Source organism: Anser brachyrhynchus (genome assembly GCF_964034855.1).
Source record: "Anser brachyrhynchus genome assembly, chromosome: 1".
In the NCBI taxonomy this organism is placed as follows: Eukaryota; Metazoa; Chordata; class Aves; order Anseriformes; family Anatidae; genus Anser; species Anser brachyrhynchus.
Window position 1 is genome coordinate 98,598,296 of NC_137694.1, and position 19,625 is coordinate 98,617,920.

The window sequence follows — 19,625 nt, forward strand, 5'->3', positions numbered from 1 at the left end:
CAATGGCTTCTTGCGTCTTTGATCAAACTTCAAATCTCTTTTATAACCGTAGTTAGACTCCTCTTTATGAGCTGCTTGGATTTTTGGACACAGCATTGAAAGGAAGGAAAACCTCCAGCATACCAGTATTTTAGGAGCTAGTGGAAAGAAATCTGAATGGAAGGACTTCAACAGATACTTCAGCAGGCGACTTAAAATAGTGAGCCTACCCTCACCCAGCCCTGTGTCTTCCCACTTTCACACAGATGCTAGACTTTTCTCTCCAATGCACTTGTTCCTGTCACCTCCTCAAGCGTCTGCTTCCATGTGTTACAGGGGAGAAGGTAAAGTTACCAGCATTCATCAGGAAAGGAAAAAATATCTTTCCATTCTCTACTCTTGGAAGGAAGGTCCAAGAAAATCAGCTCAGTTATTGCCCTCTGCACTTTCTTGTTTACACCAGTATGTTTAATTTGGCTCTGGTTAGATGTAAGTGCTCTTTCTAGGATATGAAGAGGGAAGAATAGGTACGGTAGCTGACTTTTAAGGTGGGGGGTTCTCTATGTGATGATTAAAAACCTCACAACAAAAAAATAATAATTATGCAGTAGCACTCTTCTAATGTGCCATTTTCAATAGAAACTGTATTTATAGAGCAGCCATTTAACAGAGGAGTGTGGGAGTCACAGCAGAATTTCAATTGCATGTCAGGCCCAGTAGCTGAGAAGTGACGAGAAGAGAAGAGCCGGGTGTTAGGCTGAGAAACAAGATGACCTCGGGCAAGTCATTACACCTCCCTCTGCCTCACTTTCCTATTCCGTTAAGCTGAGGTTTTTAATGATTACCTGGCCTGACAGGTGTAATCAGCATGTAAAGGGATCTGAAGTGGACACACGCTCAGCCGATGCTTACACAACGGGGAGTGCAGCTGGGAAAGGGCAAGAGGGAGGCAGCAAGGTTCAGCTGCAGTCTGTCTTCCACCGCTGACACTGGATGTACTTGGGAATCCTGAAGAGCTACACACCTAGGTACATCCACAGCTTGCTCGTGCTGAGGGAACACCCATGGCATCAGGACTTAGATGATGACATGGAACAGCTACCTGAAGGCAGGAGTAGGAGTCAGCGAGCCCTCAAGGCCAAAACCAGGACATCAGAAACAGGGAACAACAGGAATCATTATTTCTATTTAATAAAATGCAGTACAGAGGCATGCAGACTGGAAAACACAGCACCAAAATCCAGCACCAATTCGAATGGGGTGGATGCATGGCCACACCATACCGGGCAACCATGTCCTGCTGGCAATAGTAATACAGGGGATGATTTGGTTTGGATGTAGTTTGGCTAGATGGCACACCTCTGACTTGGGAGTGGGATATGTTATAGACAACTTGGGAGAGTGAATTTTAGAGGCATGAGCTGTAGGGCAGAACCCCGGGGAGAAGTTCTTTATAGTTACACTGGATAGATTACTTGGAAAGAAGCATGCTCTGAATTCAAAGGAAACTGAGATAATATCAGTAACTCGAGGCCTATGCATGCAGAATTCACTATAAAGTGAGTTTCTTTCATTTTTCTGCAGAAAGAAATTTGCAGGCACTTCTGGTTGCTGAAAGAGACTTAAAAATACACGGATGAGGTACAACAGAACTGTGCCTATGATTGGAAAGACTGTGCAATCAACGTATAATTAACCTGTGAAACTTGTTGCCAGAGGATATTATAGAGGAAAACAGATTAGCAAGATTCAGAAAAGGATTAGACCTTACAAGAATAGCATCTGCAGCAAGGCTTGCTAGAATAAAAACCATATGGGTTATTAGTCTTCCCACTTCAGGGTATAAAATGATCGCAAGTAGGGGTCAGAAAGCAATGTCTCCCTATTATGTAGCATTGTAAAACTGGGCACACGAGGGGGTTGTTACAAGTCTCTCTCTCTAAAGCATCCAGCACTGGCAATGGTTAGGACAGACTACTGGACGGGATGGGCCATTAGTTTGATACAGACGAGCAATTTCCTATACCATTCTGCCCTCATTTCCTGGGAGAATTCTGCTCTCCAAACAGATATGCACTCCAAGCAATTGAAATTCAAGTGTAAACATGTTATTGCTCGAGCAATTTGTGGACATACGGAGGTACAGAATAGCAGTTAAACCCCAAATAGAGACATCGTGTGGAGTAAGAAATTTTTCTATTATAGCTTTGTGATCACCACCTACAAACTTCATGGTTGTCACTCAGGTGGTCAGCATCGGTGGAAATGTGACCAAAATCCCTCCTGCACACGATCTCAGCACGGAAGCTGTAGGGAAAACTCCTGCAAGTAGGATGGAGACTGATAGTTCACCCATCTTGAGAAAGGAAGAACGAGGCTGCAGCAAAACCAGCCAAGGGACAGACCAGCATATCTTTTCCTCTGATGTAGCAGAGGTTTTCCCTTTCTACAGCTCTCTGGGGACAGCAGCCACAGCTCTTCCTCAGCTCCCTGTTGCGTGGCAGGTGAGGGCACAGATTATCTCTCTGCCCTACTGCATCAGATGGGATCAAGACTGGTGGGGGAAAGGCATGAGATGGAAGGTGCTGTCAGGCAAGAGCAGAAGGTATGCAGAAAGGCAGTAGGGTGGGTGTGAGGAGGTAAGGCAAAGGGCAGAGCTATGAACACGTGGCACAAGAGTGAGAAGCAGACGGGGAGGCTGCTGAGGGTGGGGAGGTGCACTGAAGGAAGCAGAAGGACTTGCTAAAGAGGCTGAGAGAGCAGGTGGACGACTGCCTGATCACCCACAAGGTCTCACAGCCCAGCAGCAGAGGCTGACATCCACAGGGTGCAGATGGACAGGCAGGTGAACCGAGCAGAAGGGGAAGGTCCAGCGGTTAGAATGGAAAGCAGTGTTTATTTACTCCATCTCCTACACAAAGCCACAGGCAAAAGCAAAGCAAAATAGCAGTGCTAACAGAGGAGAAAGCAAATGATACATAGGTGGGGATGGTGTGCCAGTTCTGCTGAGAAAGTGTGTTCCTACGGGCACCTGCTTAAGAGCAGCCAGTGGTACAGTTATACCGCTTGGAATTTGGAGAGTGAGGGGCCAGAGCTTCACCTGATACCTCCAGCAGGACTGCTAGGAGCAGACAGGTCGTGAATCTCCTCGTTCCCTCCTCTCCCTCCCCAGGATAAGCTATTCCAGAACTAGAATGGTACATAAGGCGATCACACCAGGAACAAAGACAACTTTGGGCAGTGCACTGCTTGTGCTGCCCCTTAGACGCATGACCACGTGCACTTTTTAATGGGATAGAGTCTTTCACGTGAATTACTAACTCCTAAATTTCATTTTCTGACGCACTCCAGCTGCTCCTTTGAAGACTTTATCGAACCCTTTACCTCCTGTCTCTTTGAACACTGGCCATAGAGTTTTAGAGCAGAGATCATAGTTTTGGGACACACCTAGTACAGCAGGGACTGGACCCTTGTCAAGATCGTTCAGTTTTCTGAAAAACCATTAAACATGTTCTACGTGCATCACCAGCATCTCTCAGACCTTGGCTCGAAGGTCAAGTGTCCACTCTGCATCAGATAGCCTCACCTTCAGAGACTGCATTTACTCTTATAAAGGTCAAACCAGTAACACAGCTATTTTCCCTCTGAATTTTCTGTGATCCAGTGTTATCTCCGCAAATGGAGAAGTCAGCAATCTTTTTTTTTTTTTTTTCTTTTTTTCTTTAAACTTGGGCCTTTAGGACTTCACGGTTGTCTCTTCCCTGATGGTGACCATCTCCTGAGAGGTTTCTCTCGTTCCTAATAAAGTCGGGTGCACACAAATTCGCGTGAACCCACAAACAAGCACACGTTCATACCAGCACACGCAGATGCCAGGATTCACAGATGCACACACAGCTTCCTAGCTTCGCACTGCTGTTTTCAGCAAGGACCACTCAACGTGTTTAGCCCGACATGCTGCGATGATGATGTAAACGGAAAAAGAAAAGCCCTTCACCTGTGAAACTAATTAATAGTCAACAAACTTGCTTCAGGGTAGGAGACCTGGCACCGAAGGCAAGCAGCAGCCTCGGGGACTGGTAGGAGCCCGTCTCAGCTGCTAGGTGGCAGCATCCATTCACTCACCCGCGCTAATCGCAGAGCTGGGGCTCGCCAAGGTGTCTGCTGGTTTTAATTCTGTGCGAATTTGATGCTCATCAGAGGGAACGACTGTTACAGTCTCCGCTGCAGCCAAAACGCTCAAGGCTGTTGCTGCCCATGATGGGAGCACACACAAGCAAGGAAAGGATACCACAACTGGGGCTGCGGCTTTCTAAGGGGATGTAGCTGGACAGACACCTTGAGATGATGCTCACGCCTCATCAGTAGGCAAAGGGGCTGTGTACTCCTCCACAGCTATTCCATGGGCCTTTATCGTTCACAAAGATAAATATGTATCTTCCAAGGGCTTTTCAAATACCAGTTAATTAGTCCCCTAACCCTAGGAGCAACGCGGGGGAGCCGAGCCTTGTGTTCTCTGTAGCAAACCAGACTGAAACTCTGGGAAGGGCCCCTAGTTAAAGCAACCTCCAGGCACGTGGCAACTGCTGCAGCAGATTTAGAGGCACTTTTAAGGATGCCAGTTGAATATTATGTCCTCGTTATTCATATAATTAATAATGCAACTCATACTGAATTTCTGGTGTTATTTACTTCGGCATTATATTCCAGTTATTTTCTATAGCTCTTGTCTTTTTGACATGCAATAGATTTTCTTACAGAGACTGTGGGCTTACAACAGCGAGGACCCATGGGGATGGCAGATTTTCAGCAGACCATGGTTAAATATTCTGGTCCCAGGATCCTATTTAGTAACGAGGTGCTGTTGAACATAGCTTGAGAGCTGAAGGACAGAAATTTGAATTCCTCCATGTAGGAAAGCCTCCACGAGGTCCACTTGTTTGCTGCCAGCCATCACAGCAGCTATGGATAAGCCTTGACCCTCCACAGATTTTGCCAGAATAAGGAGTAGGTAAACAGTAAAGACCACTGACATTAACATCAAGTGATTAGGTTTCAGAGTTAACATCACATTAAATGACTGGAGGTAGATATCTACCTCAGTGAAACTGCTTCAGGCAGATATTACGTTAATTGGGCTTAGTTCATGCTTGGAAAAATTTTCTTTGAAAATACATCAGTGAAAAGGGAGATTTCAAAGTGTTTTTTGTTTTTCAGGAAAAAAAAAAAACAACCCTCTTTTTCTGCAGACGGGGAGCAAGCGCTCTTGGCCTCTGCAAGCAATTTACAAGCTCAATATGAAGGTGGCATAAGTGCTGTTCATTTCTGCTCTCCTAGACAAAATTAGTCATAACTTCTAAATTTTCAAACAACAAAGTTTCTAAATCTTCAAATAACAAAGTTTTTACAGAGTGTAAACAGGAAGGTCAGATGCTGTCTATCCTGCATGGCTTAGGAACAGGAGAGGTTCATGCAAACCCTCTAACGCAGGGAAGAAACTGGGCCAAAACGATGTCTCGTTTTGTTCAGCAACCTAAACAAAATGTTTGAGCTTTCAGACCCTCCTATCCTTGTTGCTAACCCAGGCACATCTACCCAGAACATTATTTTGGGTGAATGCCATTTTGAGGTCCTTAACTTCCTCCATGCAACACATGGGAAAATTGGTAGGTAATTTCAGGCTTATTTGGGGCCAGGGTAGGGGGGATGCTTAATCTCAGCTGTTAGACTTTTTCAGAGGGACACGAGTTCCTGCTCGCCAGAGGGAATTCCCTTGCAAAAAGCCATCAGTCTGCTCCTTCACAGAGTGATGGAAACCACTCCCTGCCCCCAAGCTCATTAAAGATATCGTGAGGTGCCATTCCTTGAGGACCGCCTGCATATAATTGGTTTACTCTGACTCACCACCTCCAGGGAGACTGCTCACTTTGTCTATTTTACCCCACTCACTGCTCTCCCATCCTTTCAGTAGAGGATAAACTTAATATTCAGGTCAAGGCAGAAGTACACTTAGCAGTACTTAACACGTCAGGTTTTCAAGTTACAGACCAGAACCAAAAAAAAAAAAAAAATACAAGTAAAAGAAATAGTAAACACAACTTAGGAACTTGTATTAGGAAATGTTGCCTACATCTCCACTGAAATGGCTGAGCTGTGAGAGGTAGCAATCCAGGGTTCACACTGCCTTGAGCTGCTTCCTCCACTGCAGTTCTCCGGTCACAAAGCTGGCAACAACCTGCATCTCTGCATGTGTAAGACACAGCACAAATCTAGCCTCGTCCTCCTGACCGGGTACCTTGCTAGTTACTGCCTTCTCACCCAGAAATATTTTCGACATCTCAGCCACCAGATTTGAAGATGCTAACGTCACAGCTCCTCTCTTATCTCTTTGAGTGCTACCCTTACACCTGAATCCTAAAAATCAATCTGGAAAACTGATGACTGATCCTCTGTGTATCTGTTTTGGTCTGAGCAGAGAAAGCTCTTTTTTTTTTTTTTCCCCCAAAATGCTCCCTGAACCACCAGGCTGAGGTTTGTTACCAATTCATATGTGGATTCCAGGTTGATGAGTTATGGAAACTGATGACTCTGCAACGTGAAAGAGTGTTTCTCCGCTTAATTCATGCCTAGTTAGCTAAATGGCACATGATCCGTGTAATGTAGCTGCTGTCTGTTCCTAAGACCCGCAGTTTGCTCCTAGTGAGCCTGCCGGTTAATTTTCTCCGCCCAGTCTGGACTGTTTAATTTATAAATTACATTAAATAAAACTAAAATCCTGTTGGGGCTACTAATATATCATTCATTAAATATTATGTAAAACAGCAGAGATACACATTTTCCGTTCAGCCCCGCCACGTTACTAACTCCCTGCAGAGATCACGTGTGATCTCTCTGGATGCAGGCACGCTGCCTAGATCCCCCCGAGGACAACCCAGCGCCCTCCCACCAGCTGTCGGCGTGCCGGGGCTCCTCCGTCACACCTGGGCAGCCAGCTCCGGGCTGCAGACTCTGCTCCGTGCCTCCGACACCTCCGAGTTAAATGGGCCTTGCCGGCCTCCCAGCTAGCTGGTGCGCAGCTTGCACCCCTGGATTTCTAAGGTTCGGGCTTCTCCGCTCTGCAAACTCGATGCAAAATCTCCGGTGTGTCATTAAACCTACAGACAGAACAGATCGGAGGTGCAGCTCCATTTGTCCTGCCTCCTTCTCTGCTTTCCCCTGGAGGGGACATCTCATGAAAAGCCGGGAAGTTTACAAAGTGAAGTGGAGCTGATCTCCATCTATTGCAGGTAACCTCTTCCATCCCGTCAAACAGCTCAGCTCAGTAAAAGAACAAATGAAGCGGTGCAGGAGTAAGGAGGAGCAGAGAAACAAATGAGAAAAGTATCTAAACTCTGGGCAGGAAGTTTCTGTTGTTACTTCTGATGTGCGTTTTGCACGGAGACGTATCGTACATTTAGCGCAAGTCCCCGGGACCCTAATGAGCTCCTAATGTACCCCATACTTCAAGGTTTTTCCAAAGAGGCCAGTAACTTAGCAACAGCTGCAAATCCTTGACAGGAATAATCAGTATTTGTGCTGCAGCTTTAGGCTTCCCCTCTCCTCTCCCACTAAGTGGAAGGTGTGGAAGGCTGGGATTTCTCCTCTGCTTTGTCATTGTTCTTATTCCTCTTATGGGCTCCTTCGGTGTTTTTTTTTCATTAATCCCTTCCGTTCGGTAACGCAAAACACAATGCCACGGGTGGCTGGCAGGGAGCACAGTTCTCGCAGCCTGGAGCTAGCGAGATTCTCCCACAAAGAGTTTTGTCGCGCTGGGGAGGCACGGAGGAGCTCTCCGGGGATGCCACAGGCAAGCCGGGGCTGGCGTAAGGAGGGATTTCCACATGACAGAAAACGAGAGAGGCAGCAGCGGGGCCAGCGGGGGCTCCCCAGGGGTACCAGCTCCTACAAGGAGCTAGAAGGAGATGAGCGGTGACAGTTCTCTGCTGCGTTCATGGCTATCAGCAACGAGAAGCTGAATCCCTGAACTCCAAAGGCATTCTCTGAAAAGCACAGAGCAGATGTTGTCAACTAACTGTACTTCTTCAGGCCATATGAGACAGCAGGCTCCACAGGAATGAATACGAGGTCCTCCTCCAGCAGGCCCTGCATTCTCCCCAGTGGGATGCTGCTTGGTGCCACGTACAAAGCACACCCCTCCCCTGCCCACCTCTTCTCTTCTTTTTCTAAGCATATTACTGGGTTTGGAAGGAGGCTGCTTTCCATCTTAAGCAAGGAACATGAACCACTGCTCCCACGTTAAAGAGAGGGTCTGAGAGAAGAAGACATTTTTGAGTAACTCCCTGACATCAGAACTTTAGCACATTAGATGTTTAAGAGAACAATCCACTGTAATATCAGTAAAAACATCTCCAAAATATAATTCAAACAACCAAACGGACAAAAGCAGAATTTCTGTAGATCCAAGTGTAACTGGAATTTTACAGACACAGCTTATCGATGTTTTTTTTCCCCATAAACTTGAAAGGATGGAGGCTTGATGATAGTGACAGATAGCATTTAACAAGAACTTCTCGACCCAGCAGTGGCCTTTGAGGTGTTTAAGAACGGTCAACTTACTCTAGGAAAGCGTCTGATATATAAAAACCATGGCACTATCCCTGACTCTCTTGCATCTAGCAAGAGAGGCAGACTAGGCTTATACATTCACCTTGTGAATGTTATAGAAGTCAGAGGAATAAATAAAATTCCAGCCACTTAGAGCCAACCAATCGTATTTACAAAATATCAACAGTCTGAGCATGGAAATTGAGTGAAGAAACCTTTGCCAAGAGGAGGCAAAGACATTCTTTTAGGTGGCTGTCCAGGCAGTAAATTGGAAGAATATTGTGGGCTAACTCAGCTGTAACACTCCTGAAGGAAAAAAAATAAAATAAAATTCCTCTGCATCCAAAGCATGCTTACCACCCTGCAGCAAAGTGTCCGCCCACAGGTACATAAGCAGGCTCCACACCACATATATCTGAGACTCAGCACGGTACAGATACATCAGTGTAGTGTTGCACTCAGCTAGTAAGGCCTTCTGTGCTGTGTTGTACAGACTCACTCCGGCACTGTGAAGTACCAAGGCAGGTCCAAGGCAGAATGTAGTGATCCAATCTGCTATTATAAGCAAAGCATGTTCAAAATCCACCACGATATTTCAATTACCCCAAACTGTCATCCCAGGCTCAAAGACGAAGGAGGGGCATGCGAAAACTCGCGACCCTTGGGAGAAACCTACTGGAACTGCATGAAAATAGCACGGTGATTTGTCCTCTTGTTTTTCATTACACACCTGGCAAGGAGAGTTAAACCTGGACCTGCCCACGCTGCAACTTGGCCTACAGCATCAGTCAGTTAGGTCTCTGTGAAGCGTGAGGGAATCGTTAACAGCATCGCTTTCCCTCTCAGCCAACCTGGCTTTACCCAACCAGAAATGTCTGCAGGACAAATCTGAAAAACCCATTAATGGGGATAATGATGCTTACCTCCTGTGTAAGGTGCTTGGAGATTTGTGGAGGGAAAACATTGTCTAAGAGGTAGATCTTTATTAAATCCTTCTAGTTTTTTGTATCAAGGTTCCCTGCACTTGGACATAATTCCCACCACCATTAGAGGCTACCCTCTCTAGCCTGTACAAACAAGTCTGTACAGACCAATTTAAGAGCTATGGCTGTCAAGTCTATCCTACGGATGAGATACAGATCTCCCAGCTACTCTGTGCTCCCACCTTAGCGAGTGGTCAACTTTTCCTACTTGCCTTTCAAAATGTGTCACTTTAAATTACGGAATGAGACACACAGGTGATGGTTCTTCAGGTGAAATCCAGGCGCCCTTGAAGGGAATGGCTAAGCCTTTCTGATGTAAATAGGGCCAGGATTTCATTCTCTGCCTGAAATTCTCTTTGATAAGAAAAAGCACAGTTTGTGTGTGTGTGTGTGTGTGTTTTTAATGTCTGAGTTGGAGAAATCTGAAAGCTAAGTGCTGAAAAAGAGTGCTAAGAAGTTGTGGGGCTCTTCTCACCTGGGACCAGCTGCCCCAATTCTGGTAACCAGATATTCTGCTTATTTGACATTTCTGGGGTCTCGGTACGCTTGCTCATGATAGATCTGTTCCTCCTCCTTGAATAAAGCTCAGTAAAACATTTGACCTTTTCCAGCCTTTAGAGTTTCATTGTGTTTTTAAAAAGGAATGGGAAGCATAGAAAAACATCTGCTGAAGAGAGAAATTTCTCATTTGGATAACAAACTCCCATTTAGTGCAAAGAAAACAGGCTCAGAGAGGCCCACGCTTATGATTTCCAATTGAGGACAGAGTGCTCTAAAAGTGACTTCATTCCTAAATGTACAAGCATCTCCCCAGAGGAAGATCCTAAATCAGGAAGGACCACAGGGGATCAGCTGGCAAATCATTACCTCATCTGGAAACTAAAGTTCACTGTCTGGTTTCTATCAAAAGTGAAAATGAATTCAGAAGGCTTCACCCTAGACCCTTCACAAAACCTGCTGCAGAGCTCAGCATAAGCTTCAGTCGCTAATCAGGGGGCACCCAAGCCTGCAATATTAAAAAGGGAAGTGCGAGCTACAACAGAGACACCAAGAAAAGACCTGGTGAGGGAAGTGCTGGGGACCTGGGGAGGATGAATTATTAGAATAGGACATGCCGCAGGGTCAGCGCGAAGGTGTATTTAGCAGAGCTGTATGTATGCATGAAACCTGCACTGTGCTAGCCTTTAGCCTGCAATAGCTGTCTCTCACTTTTTATGAGCACTAGAATTCACTAAGCCCAGAAAGATAAAACTGGTGAATTAAAAAGCAGTTCTCTTTGTTTGGTTTTGAGGCAGGATATAAAACACAGGTCTTGCAGGAGCTTCGTGCAGGCAGTCACGTCAGTATCAGTGCCTTTCTGATACGCCATCAAACTCATTACCTGCTTAATGGGAACCGAAATAGATTTCCATTCTCTTGATGCGGAGGAAGTTAAGGAGGCGTGTGCAACGTGGAGGAGGGCATGGGGTCTACATCAGATGGGAGAGCCCTAGAAAAAAGCCCTAAATGCAGGAACCTTTAGGTACAACATGGGAGGCCTGAACCCGAATTAGACACCTGATAGCTCTGCCGAGGAAACAACAAAGACCTAAGAGTAAGTTGTAAAGTTCTACTTGATTCTCAAGTATCACGCTGCCTGAATCCCAGATTTTGTTCAAGGACTATTTCTAGCTATAATCCCGTATTTAGGTATATGACTCTAAATTCCTCAGATTCTAACGTTCTTACAGTAGGACACTTCTGGAAACAGGAGTTACATCAGTAAAGGGGATCATTATTGCAATTAATTTAACTGAAAGACAATTGAAACAGAATGTAATATCAAATCCCCATCTGCTCACCACAAACCACTAAGCCAGTCCTGAAACAAAACTAAAAATAAATACCTGCTTATAGGCTGAAGCAGCCTTGATTTCAAAGAGGATGGAGGGGATAGAGGGGAAAAAGGGAAAGCAGAACATATTCCTGAAACGCTATGAGCTTCTCTGCTCATCCTGGCTTGTTTTCCAGAGCATATTCTTGAGATGAGAAGGGCCATTTTCCATTTTGTTGGTTCGTGATTAAGTGGAACAAGTGCCTTTACTCCCATTGGTTAACTAGAAATACCTGCAGCGTAGATGTATCTTTTTCCAGTCCCTTGCTTCCTAGCAAATAAAAAATCTATTTTGGCTTCCCTGGGCTGACCCTTTAATTGAACTAACACGGGTTTTGTTGCTGTTCTTTGTTTTTAAATAAGCAATTTTGTACTTGCAGATTTTAATTTCCCACATGGCAAAACACTTCTGAATATTGCCAAATCCTGGGCACTGAGGCTACAGAAAGTACGTCTCTGCTTTCCCACACCCAATAAAAAAAAAAAAGTTATCATCAAGCATCCCTGCTGACCAGCCCTTTGCCATGACACTCTGTTGGTTTCACGTGAGAGATCATCTTGATGTGGCTATGCTAATCCTGTCATTAATTCCGTTATTAAAATTATAGAGACAAGAGATTAGGAACCTGCTACCTGCATAAAGCCCAACAGATTTCTCTCTCTCTCTCTTTCTCAAAAGAGAAGAATCTTATTACATGTACGTAGGCTATTTATCCTAGGCTTGCAGGATTCTACTCAACACTCACTGGAAGAATAGTCATTTCTTGATAGAGTATTAGATGGGGGATTTTTGGCTATTATCTTCACCATCATGCTGCAGAGGGAGAAATCTCTGCAACCTAAGCTGGCAATTTTTTTAATGACAGTTTTATGTGTTTATTACTCTTGTTTTTTTGCCAGGTTTGTTAGGCAGGGAGTAGGTAACAACTTGCAATCTTGTCCACTGGCATGCAAGCACACATTAATGGGCCAGATGGAGCTGCAGTGATTTTAGCAGCTGAGGGTCTGGACTATTATGTTTATACAGGTCAAGGGAGAGGGGGAACAGACAACTAATTTAATATAACTTTAGAGCCGCAGTCTTCACTAAATTGGATGTAGGATTCAAAGTAAAGAAGAAGGAAAAGCTGGCTGCTCTTCTTGGCTCTGCTACTGATCTGGTTTGTAATTGTAAGCAATTCTGTTTACCCCATGTGCAACATGATTGTAATGTTTCTCCCCGCCTCTGTATAGGGTTTGGAGGTGGAGATGCATAAATCAGTTGGACATGTGCATCGTCAGACAAAAAAAAAAAAAAAAGAAAAAGAAACCAAACAAACCACCACTACCACCACGAAATGCCAGTTAGAACCAAGCAATATTACCTTAATTCTCTACTTGTACATGCATTTTTCTTTTATCACTGCCTCAAAGAACCAGCATGAATGATTTCTCAAATTTATCGGATGTTTTTTTCCTAAAACTCCAAATGTGTAGCCACCCCTTCTATGGGTTTCTTTTTTTATGTTTGACAGTTGCACTTATTTTACTACCCTTGTAGGCTTGCCTGTAATAATTGACAGATTTTAACAGTAAATTACCTTCTCTTTAAGGTATGTGTTATAATAATTTTGCCTGCACTGTGCATTATATTTTAAACAAAAGATTTGGGTTTCTTTCTTGTTCGCTTAAGATTACAAACACTTCAGAACAGTAATTTATTACTGTAGGTTTTCACAATAGTAATTTATTACTGTAGAATTTCACAAGCTACTTGCTAGATTAACAGATGCACAGAGTTGTATTAAGCGTGCATGGTTTGTGACATCTTGCCAACCTTTTTGTGCAGAAGCATAAACTAATTTGAGTCTTACATGTAATTTGTTATCAAACTCTATCAGCGAATTTTAGCTAGTTTTTTCTTTTCTCTATGCATGCAATACATCCAAAACAAAGCAAAACATCAACTATTTCTTTTTAAATTCTAGTAATATTCTGTTTCTTTTTGTCTTCTGGATCACAGATTTCAATCCTGTTATTCAGTACACATTGCGTTACCTGCATTCATGGGTTTCCAAAAGCCTTTTACCTTTCTCTCACTGCTACTTTCAAAAAATTAATAAAATTTCATCCAAAACTTGTCCTTACTTCTGTCCCCTGTCCCCAATTTTCTTGACACTGAGGGGGAGAAGGAGAGAGAGAGAGAGAGAGAGAGAGAGAGATGGTCCTTCTCTAAATGGATTGCAAATAAGAAGTCTGACAAATTTGAAGTAGCCTGAAATAATTTGTGTACATGGCATGAAAGACTGATTATCTTTATGACATTTTCTGAATGCATATGTTGATTTAACTCAAAAACTGCTGTTTATAGGAAGGGAAAGGTAATATGGTAGATGAGGTAACTTAACCTCAAACGCTGAAGTATTATGCAAGGACTGTTGTAGTTGGTCCTAGCTGACCCCAACTCATGCTGGTCCCAGTCAATTTCTTTAAGCATAATAAAATCTTTAGCAAAGAAAGATCTATCACAGCAAAAGCAAAATACAGTTCACCAAAAAGAGGAAGACAATTTTCTTGATACAAAAAACAGACTGCTGAATTTGTCCTACAATAGGCTTTCTGAAGTCCCCTTTATAAGACACAAGATTTCAGGTTGGACAGATGTTCATGGAAAAAGCTTATAAACTACATTTTTTTTTCCTCGAAGTGTTTTTTCATTTGTATAAATACACAAGATTTTTGCTTAAGGAGGCTAGGACATGACTATGAATAGAAATGAGTCCTAAAACTCCCTAGGCTACAGGATACTACAGGCCAGAGCCTCGTTTCACAGTAGTAAATTTGAGATTGAACATGTGCTAGAGAGATCAAAAATGGATCAGAAACAAAACAAGTCCTAGAAGAGGGCCAGAGTCATATCCGAACAGCTTTCCAGCAAGTCTTGAAATGCAGTCTCTTTTTTCCACGAAGTGCTGTGTTAAACCAGGAAACTTCAAAGCATTTAATTGTAGTAAATGCTGGTAGCAAAATCACTGTGGACTACATATATGAAGAACAACACTAAGTTACAGGGCCATGTGTTTTGAAAACAAGGGCCAAAAGAGATACGGACAGCAGTGGAAGCAAGACTTTACCTGTATTTATAATGAGCTCATTTTGCAATTTATCTGCAGAACTCCATATGCGTTAGCACATACACGCTTTTCACTATAATGACCATTATAATATCTCTTCATCTATGATGCATTGTTCAGATACTTTTCTCATAAGAAACCATCATTAAGCTCTGCTTGTCTGAAATAACCAGAATACTGAACAGCTGCAAGATCCTACACATTTGTCAAAGCTCACAGAAAAATATGAATGTCTTGCATGGTGTTATTTGAGAATTGAGATGTTATTATACTGTCTTTAACGGCTTTATTATAATGCATGTTTACAAGAAAGGCGAGTTAAAACTAAATATTCATTCTTAATTTGGGGATTTCGTCTAAGCTAAGCTGTAAAACATTAAAGATGGACAAATGCTGCCATTTCTTTCAGTAATCATTTAGGTGGATGTAATTTATATACTTCTGTCTTTATGTGCACAATGGCGGGTGACATGAACTCTCTAGCAGGAAAACAGAACTAAACAATTCGTAAGATGTCTATGAGGTTGAAGAAAAAAAGAATTCTTCAACTTTACTTTTCACCCTCTTGGTAGTTTTTAGCTGCCTCCCTTGACTTTGTGTTGTACAAACTCAATTCACTCTATGTACTTATCAGATACCAGATGCATTATATTGCCACTTATAACTGTTTCCTGACCAAGTTAAAACAACAGCTCGGCAGTAAATGGGGTCTCAGGGAAAAAAAAAAAAAAAAAAGCTTATACAAACTAGTTATTCTGACTGCCAAAGGTGCCCTTGACATGGCTATACTTCTAGCCCCCGGTAGTGCATCACTAAGACCTACACCTTTGGAAAAGGCAGGCTGAGGCAGGTTTTCTCATGCTACTGTCATGTTGTGAGGCAGAATACTTGAAGTGTAAAGGTCTTCTACGGATCTGATGGACTTAGTCACTAGCACTCGCCATTCTCCACGCATCTATGTTAGCATAACTTCGGAGCAATGGATTCAGCTCACACCTCCCCCCTGAATCTTCAGTATTTATTTTGATTCTTTATGTTAATAAATAAATAAAATCCAGAGCCTTAGTTGCAGTATAAAACAGCACAATTCACTGCTGGGGTATAGAATTGATATACTAGATGTTTCTCATTTATTAGCTTCATTCCTTTGCCTAGTCTCCTACAGTAATGTTATTATTCCCCATGAGAGTCACATGAGATTTTTCTCTTGCTCGCTTTGTACGTGTCTTTGTATTTGTGCTTATTTATTAAATAGGCATTTTCCCCCTTTATCTGCTACTTACTTAAAGCTTTCACTATACCCATTTGATCTGAATACATTGGCTATGTGTGGCCTGTTTGCAACCAGGCCTGTTCTTAATGGTGTATTTACACCAGGTTTTCACACAATACCGAAGAGATCCATAACCAAAGTGATTTAGAAGATGATTTCAATGTTCCTTTCCCCAGAACTGCTCTCCCTTTTTCAACAAGTAGGAAATGACACTGAAGGGAAAGGATTTGCTTGCAACTCTGCTGTAAAAGCACTTTTCTCTTCTTCAAAGCAACCTCCCTGAGGGGGAAAAATTAAACCAGGTTCTCAGAGCAGGTACTTATTTTAAGAATAGACCTTTCTGGCTCCTGCCAGAAACACAGCACCAGTTCACGGGCTGTCCCTTCTATAAGCACAGATGCCTCCCTCACCTACTCTGCTTTTGGGAAAGAGGGATGTCTGGCACGCAGCATTTCTCTCACCTGTCCCTGTCCCGGAGGGCTGTGGGGAAGTAGGGCATGGCCACCCTGCAGCCCCTCCTACATCCCTGCTGCCTCAGCGGGTAGGCCGCAGCCCCCGTGGTGCAACACAGGGATTGACCAAAAGCCAAACGCAGAGAGAGTGATGCCACCGGCCCCTGCAAATTTGGTGTCGTGATATCCCTGTGATGATAGGAAACAGACCGGGAGACTGCCCACATGGCATGCCACGTGCTGAGGGGAAGCACTGCAGGGAGTCACAGTCAAGACCCCGCCGTTCCCTCCTTTAGCAAAACGTAGCCAGCCTTGGCCTCCAGCACTGCGTCAACTTGAGTGAAAGGAACAACACTGAAATTGTTAACATTTTCATGTCGTTTTGTTTGACGTAATGGCCACAGCAAGCAAATGGGTTTACAGATTTTCACAGAGTTGACGCACCCTCACACAGCTGTGTAAACTGGTACCTAAACGTGGTGAAGGCCTCTACGACTCAGTCCACTCATCCATCCTAGCAAAACACCTGCTTAGATACCACTCTGCTGCACATGGCTGAAGACTCAGTTTTGACAGGACTTACTGTCTTACAGTGCTGACTGGAAATCTTTTATAGCAGAATCCTTGCTCAAACCTTGCTGAAAAGGTCAAGCACTTTGTCTTTACCTCCTAGCCTTTCATTAGCACTCAGGTCTCAACCACAGAGATCCCTGTTTTAACTTTCTATTTGCTTCATTTAGTAACATCACGCCTTTTGTCAACTCAGGAAATTCTCTGGTTTTCAATAATGAAGAAAGACTTAAAAACAAAAACTAATCTCAGCCCTGAACACAACCAAGATATTCTCAAGGGAGTCTTCCTTCCCTTTTAATTTAGAGGAAGAAATGAAAATATCATAGATATCTGCCTAGCAGTATTTTAACAGAACCATGTAGTCTAAACAACGTTTTGCCCTCTTTCTTACTTCACAGGAAGCATTCAGTCAGTCAGAAATAACATTTGGTGTTTACGCAGAAACCCAGCAAGAGCTCCAGACTTGCTCCTCCTCCACCTGAGATCTGGTGGCCAAAGCCCGCTCCTCTAGGGAGAGCAGGCAGTCGGTCACTCCACTGGAGTTGGAAAATGCAGAAAATCTGCCCAGATGGAGATGCAACCCAATATGCACAGGCCTCTTCAGCACTCAGCATTCAGGTCTGGCTCTTCCTGGTTACGTGCTTTGAATTGGCACAGAGTGACCACCGGCCTGGCATCCTCCCCCCACCTCACAGGTTGGGAGGAAGAAAAGTGCACAGGTCATGGAAAATGTATGGGCATCCAACTTGCACATTGTGCCTGATTCCCATTAGCATCACCTGGTACCTTCACAGGTTGCAGGAATCTAGAGAGCCTGCTTCCGAGGGACTTTATCATTAATGTTCAATACACTCCAGGAGGAAAAGTAAGCTCACTTCTGAGAGTCACCTCTGACAATTTTTTTCCCACTCAAGGTTTGAAAAAGTCACTTGCAGGAAAATCCATGCAGCCTATTATCAGGCTCCTGACACACACAGCTCTACCCTACTTCTTCTGCCAACAGATTATATTATAGCCTTTACATATCTTTAAGTCCTTTAGAAGAAATGGAAAAGCAACGCAAGATAGACCCCTTTTGCCAGGCTTGTAGGAACAGATTTCCATCACTGCATCCCTGCATAAATTTTGTTTTCTCCAAGAACACTGCTGCTGAACACTACTTCTCAATGTGGCCAGGGGCTCTCACTAATTAAAAAGCTGCTCTTCAGCTCCTCAAAGCTCTCCCTTTCCACCCCCAGGAAGGGATTATCAGCAATTCATGGAGAGAAAGTGCACCCCATATATCCCTGCTATTTACTTAATTCTTCACCAACTGTTTGCATATCAAACTTTGTATGTGACATGCTAGATAACAGAGCCAACCCAGAAGGGAACAGCATACACAGTATTTGCTGGCATGTTCTCTTTTATTTCCTTCAGCCAAAAATCTCATGAGGCAGCTGTATGGCACATTAGAGATAGCTTTACATAAAGGGCCTTTCTTTCAGAGGAGTTTCTTTGAGTCTGTCTTGCAGTTCACATTGCAGACCACATCAAAAGATGTTTTCCTCCATTTTAATAGAGAAATCTGAGACAGATTGTATCAGGGAAGAAAGGGAGTGAAAGGATGACTGAGAGGTTACTTGGCAATTAGGCAATCTTGATTATTTCCTTCTTGTCTTGCTAAATCTTTCAGCTGGCTATTGGGTGGAAATGATTTTCTATTCTATTTGACACTGGCTTCACAGCTAATTTGGTTTCCATCTATCTGCCTAATCCATTTTATCTATCGGTTCTAACTTGGCCCCATCCCCCTTTTTATTTGCTTGCTTCCCATAAGTGTAAACAACAACAATGATCTTTTCTTCTTATACTGGGGAAAAAGGGTTGCATGCTTTTCAGGAGAGAGGTATAAAAGTAAAAGCAAATGTCTTGCTGCGCGGAGGTGATGCAAAGACACCAGTGACATGGTTGGCTTTGCTGGGGCAAGGATTTAATAACCTTTTCTTCATGCACCGGAGAATTCCAGTATAGAGATCCAGTTAGGGGGACTGCTGTGTCACCTGTGTCACTCTACCTGATCAAGCGAATAAAGCAGCTACATACAGAAGTGATACAACCTTACAGAGAAACTAGTAGCTCTCACAGGATTTTGAACTCCAGATCAAAGACTTTGAAAGGGGCCAAGTGTCCAAGGGACAGATGGAGAAGAGAGTGGTAGATAATTGTAATGTGTCCCTCGATATCTGTTTTCCTGAGCAAGTTTGCTGCCAAGTTCTCAACCAAAAGGCGCTTCTTCAGTTGTAAGGGCTCATTACCAGACAGGAGAACTGCAGTTCCCTTGGTGCTTACATAACACAAACAGGGATCACACGCAGGCAGTTGGACAAATATTTCTCACCATCACAGAAGTATTCTCACTAACAAACGCACTGGACTTGCCTGGTTACTTCACAGAAGCCATCTCTACACCATCTTGGTCTATACCTTCAAAGAAGCATCAAGCCACAGGGCAGAAAAGTTTCAAGTGCTTAGTCAGAACTCTGCTGTGAGTAACAGCTCGCTTTTCCTCGGCCTTGGAAACCTTGTGGCTTGCAACGTGCACGGGGACGGGGATGACAAGGCTCCTATTTCACACCTGCTTTTGCTGAAGTCCACCTGCCACTCACAACCAACTCTATATGAATCATTCCCCCCTTTGGTGTGAGAAGCAACCTGAGGTCCTCAGTTTGAAAGGGGTAGAAGCACAAGGTATATATTAAGGCTTTGATTCATAATTAAGTAAGCCTTGAGACT

At 43.7% G+C, this 19,625-nt stretch overlaps 1 protein-coding gene across 4 annotated transcripts in view; it reads right to left on the bottom strand.

The window, feature by feature from the left end:
* LSAMP (limbic system associated membrane protein) overlaps window positions 1–19,625 on the bottom strand; it is a gene marked incomplete at its 5' end in the record, with an annotated part of 966,571 nt that overhangs the window by 449,620 nt on the left and 497,326 nt on the right. The window lies entirely within an intron of this gene.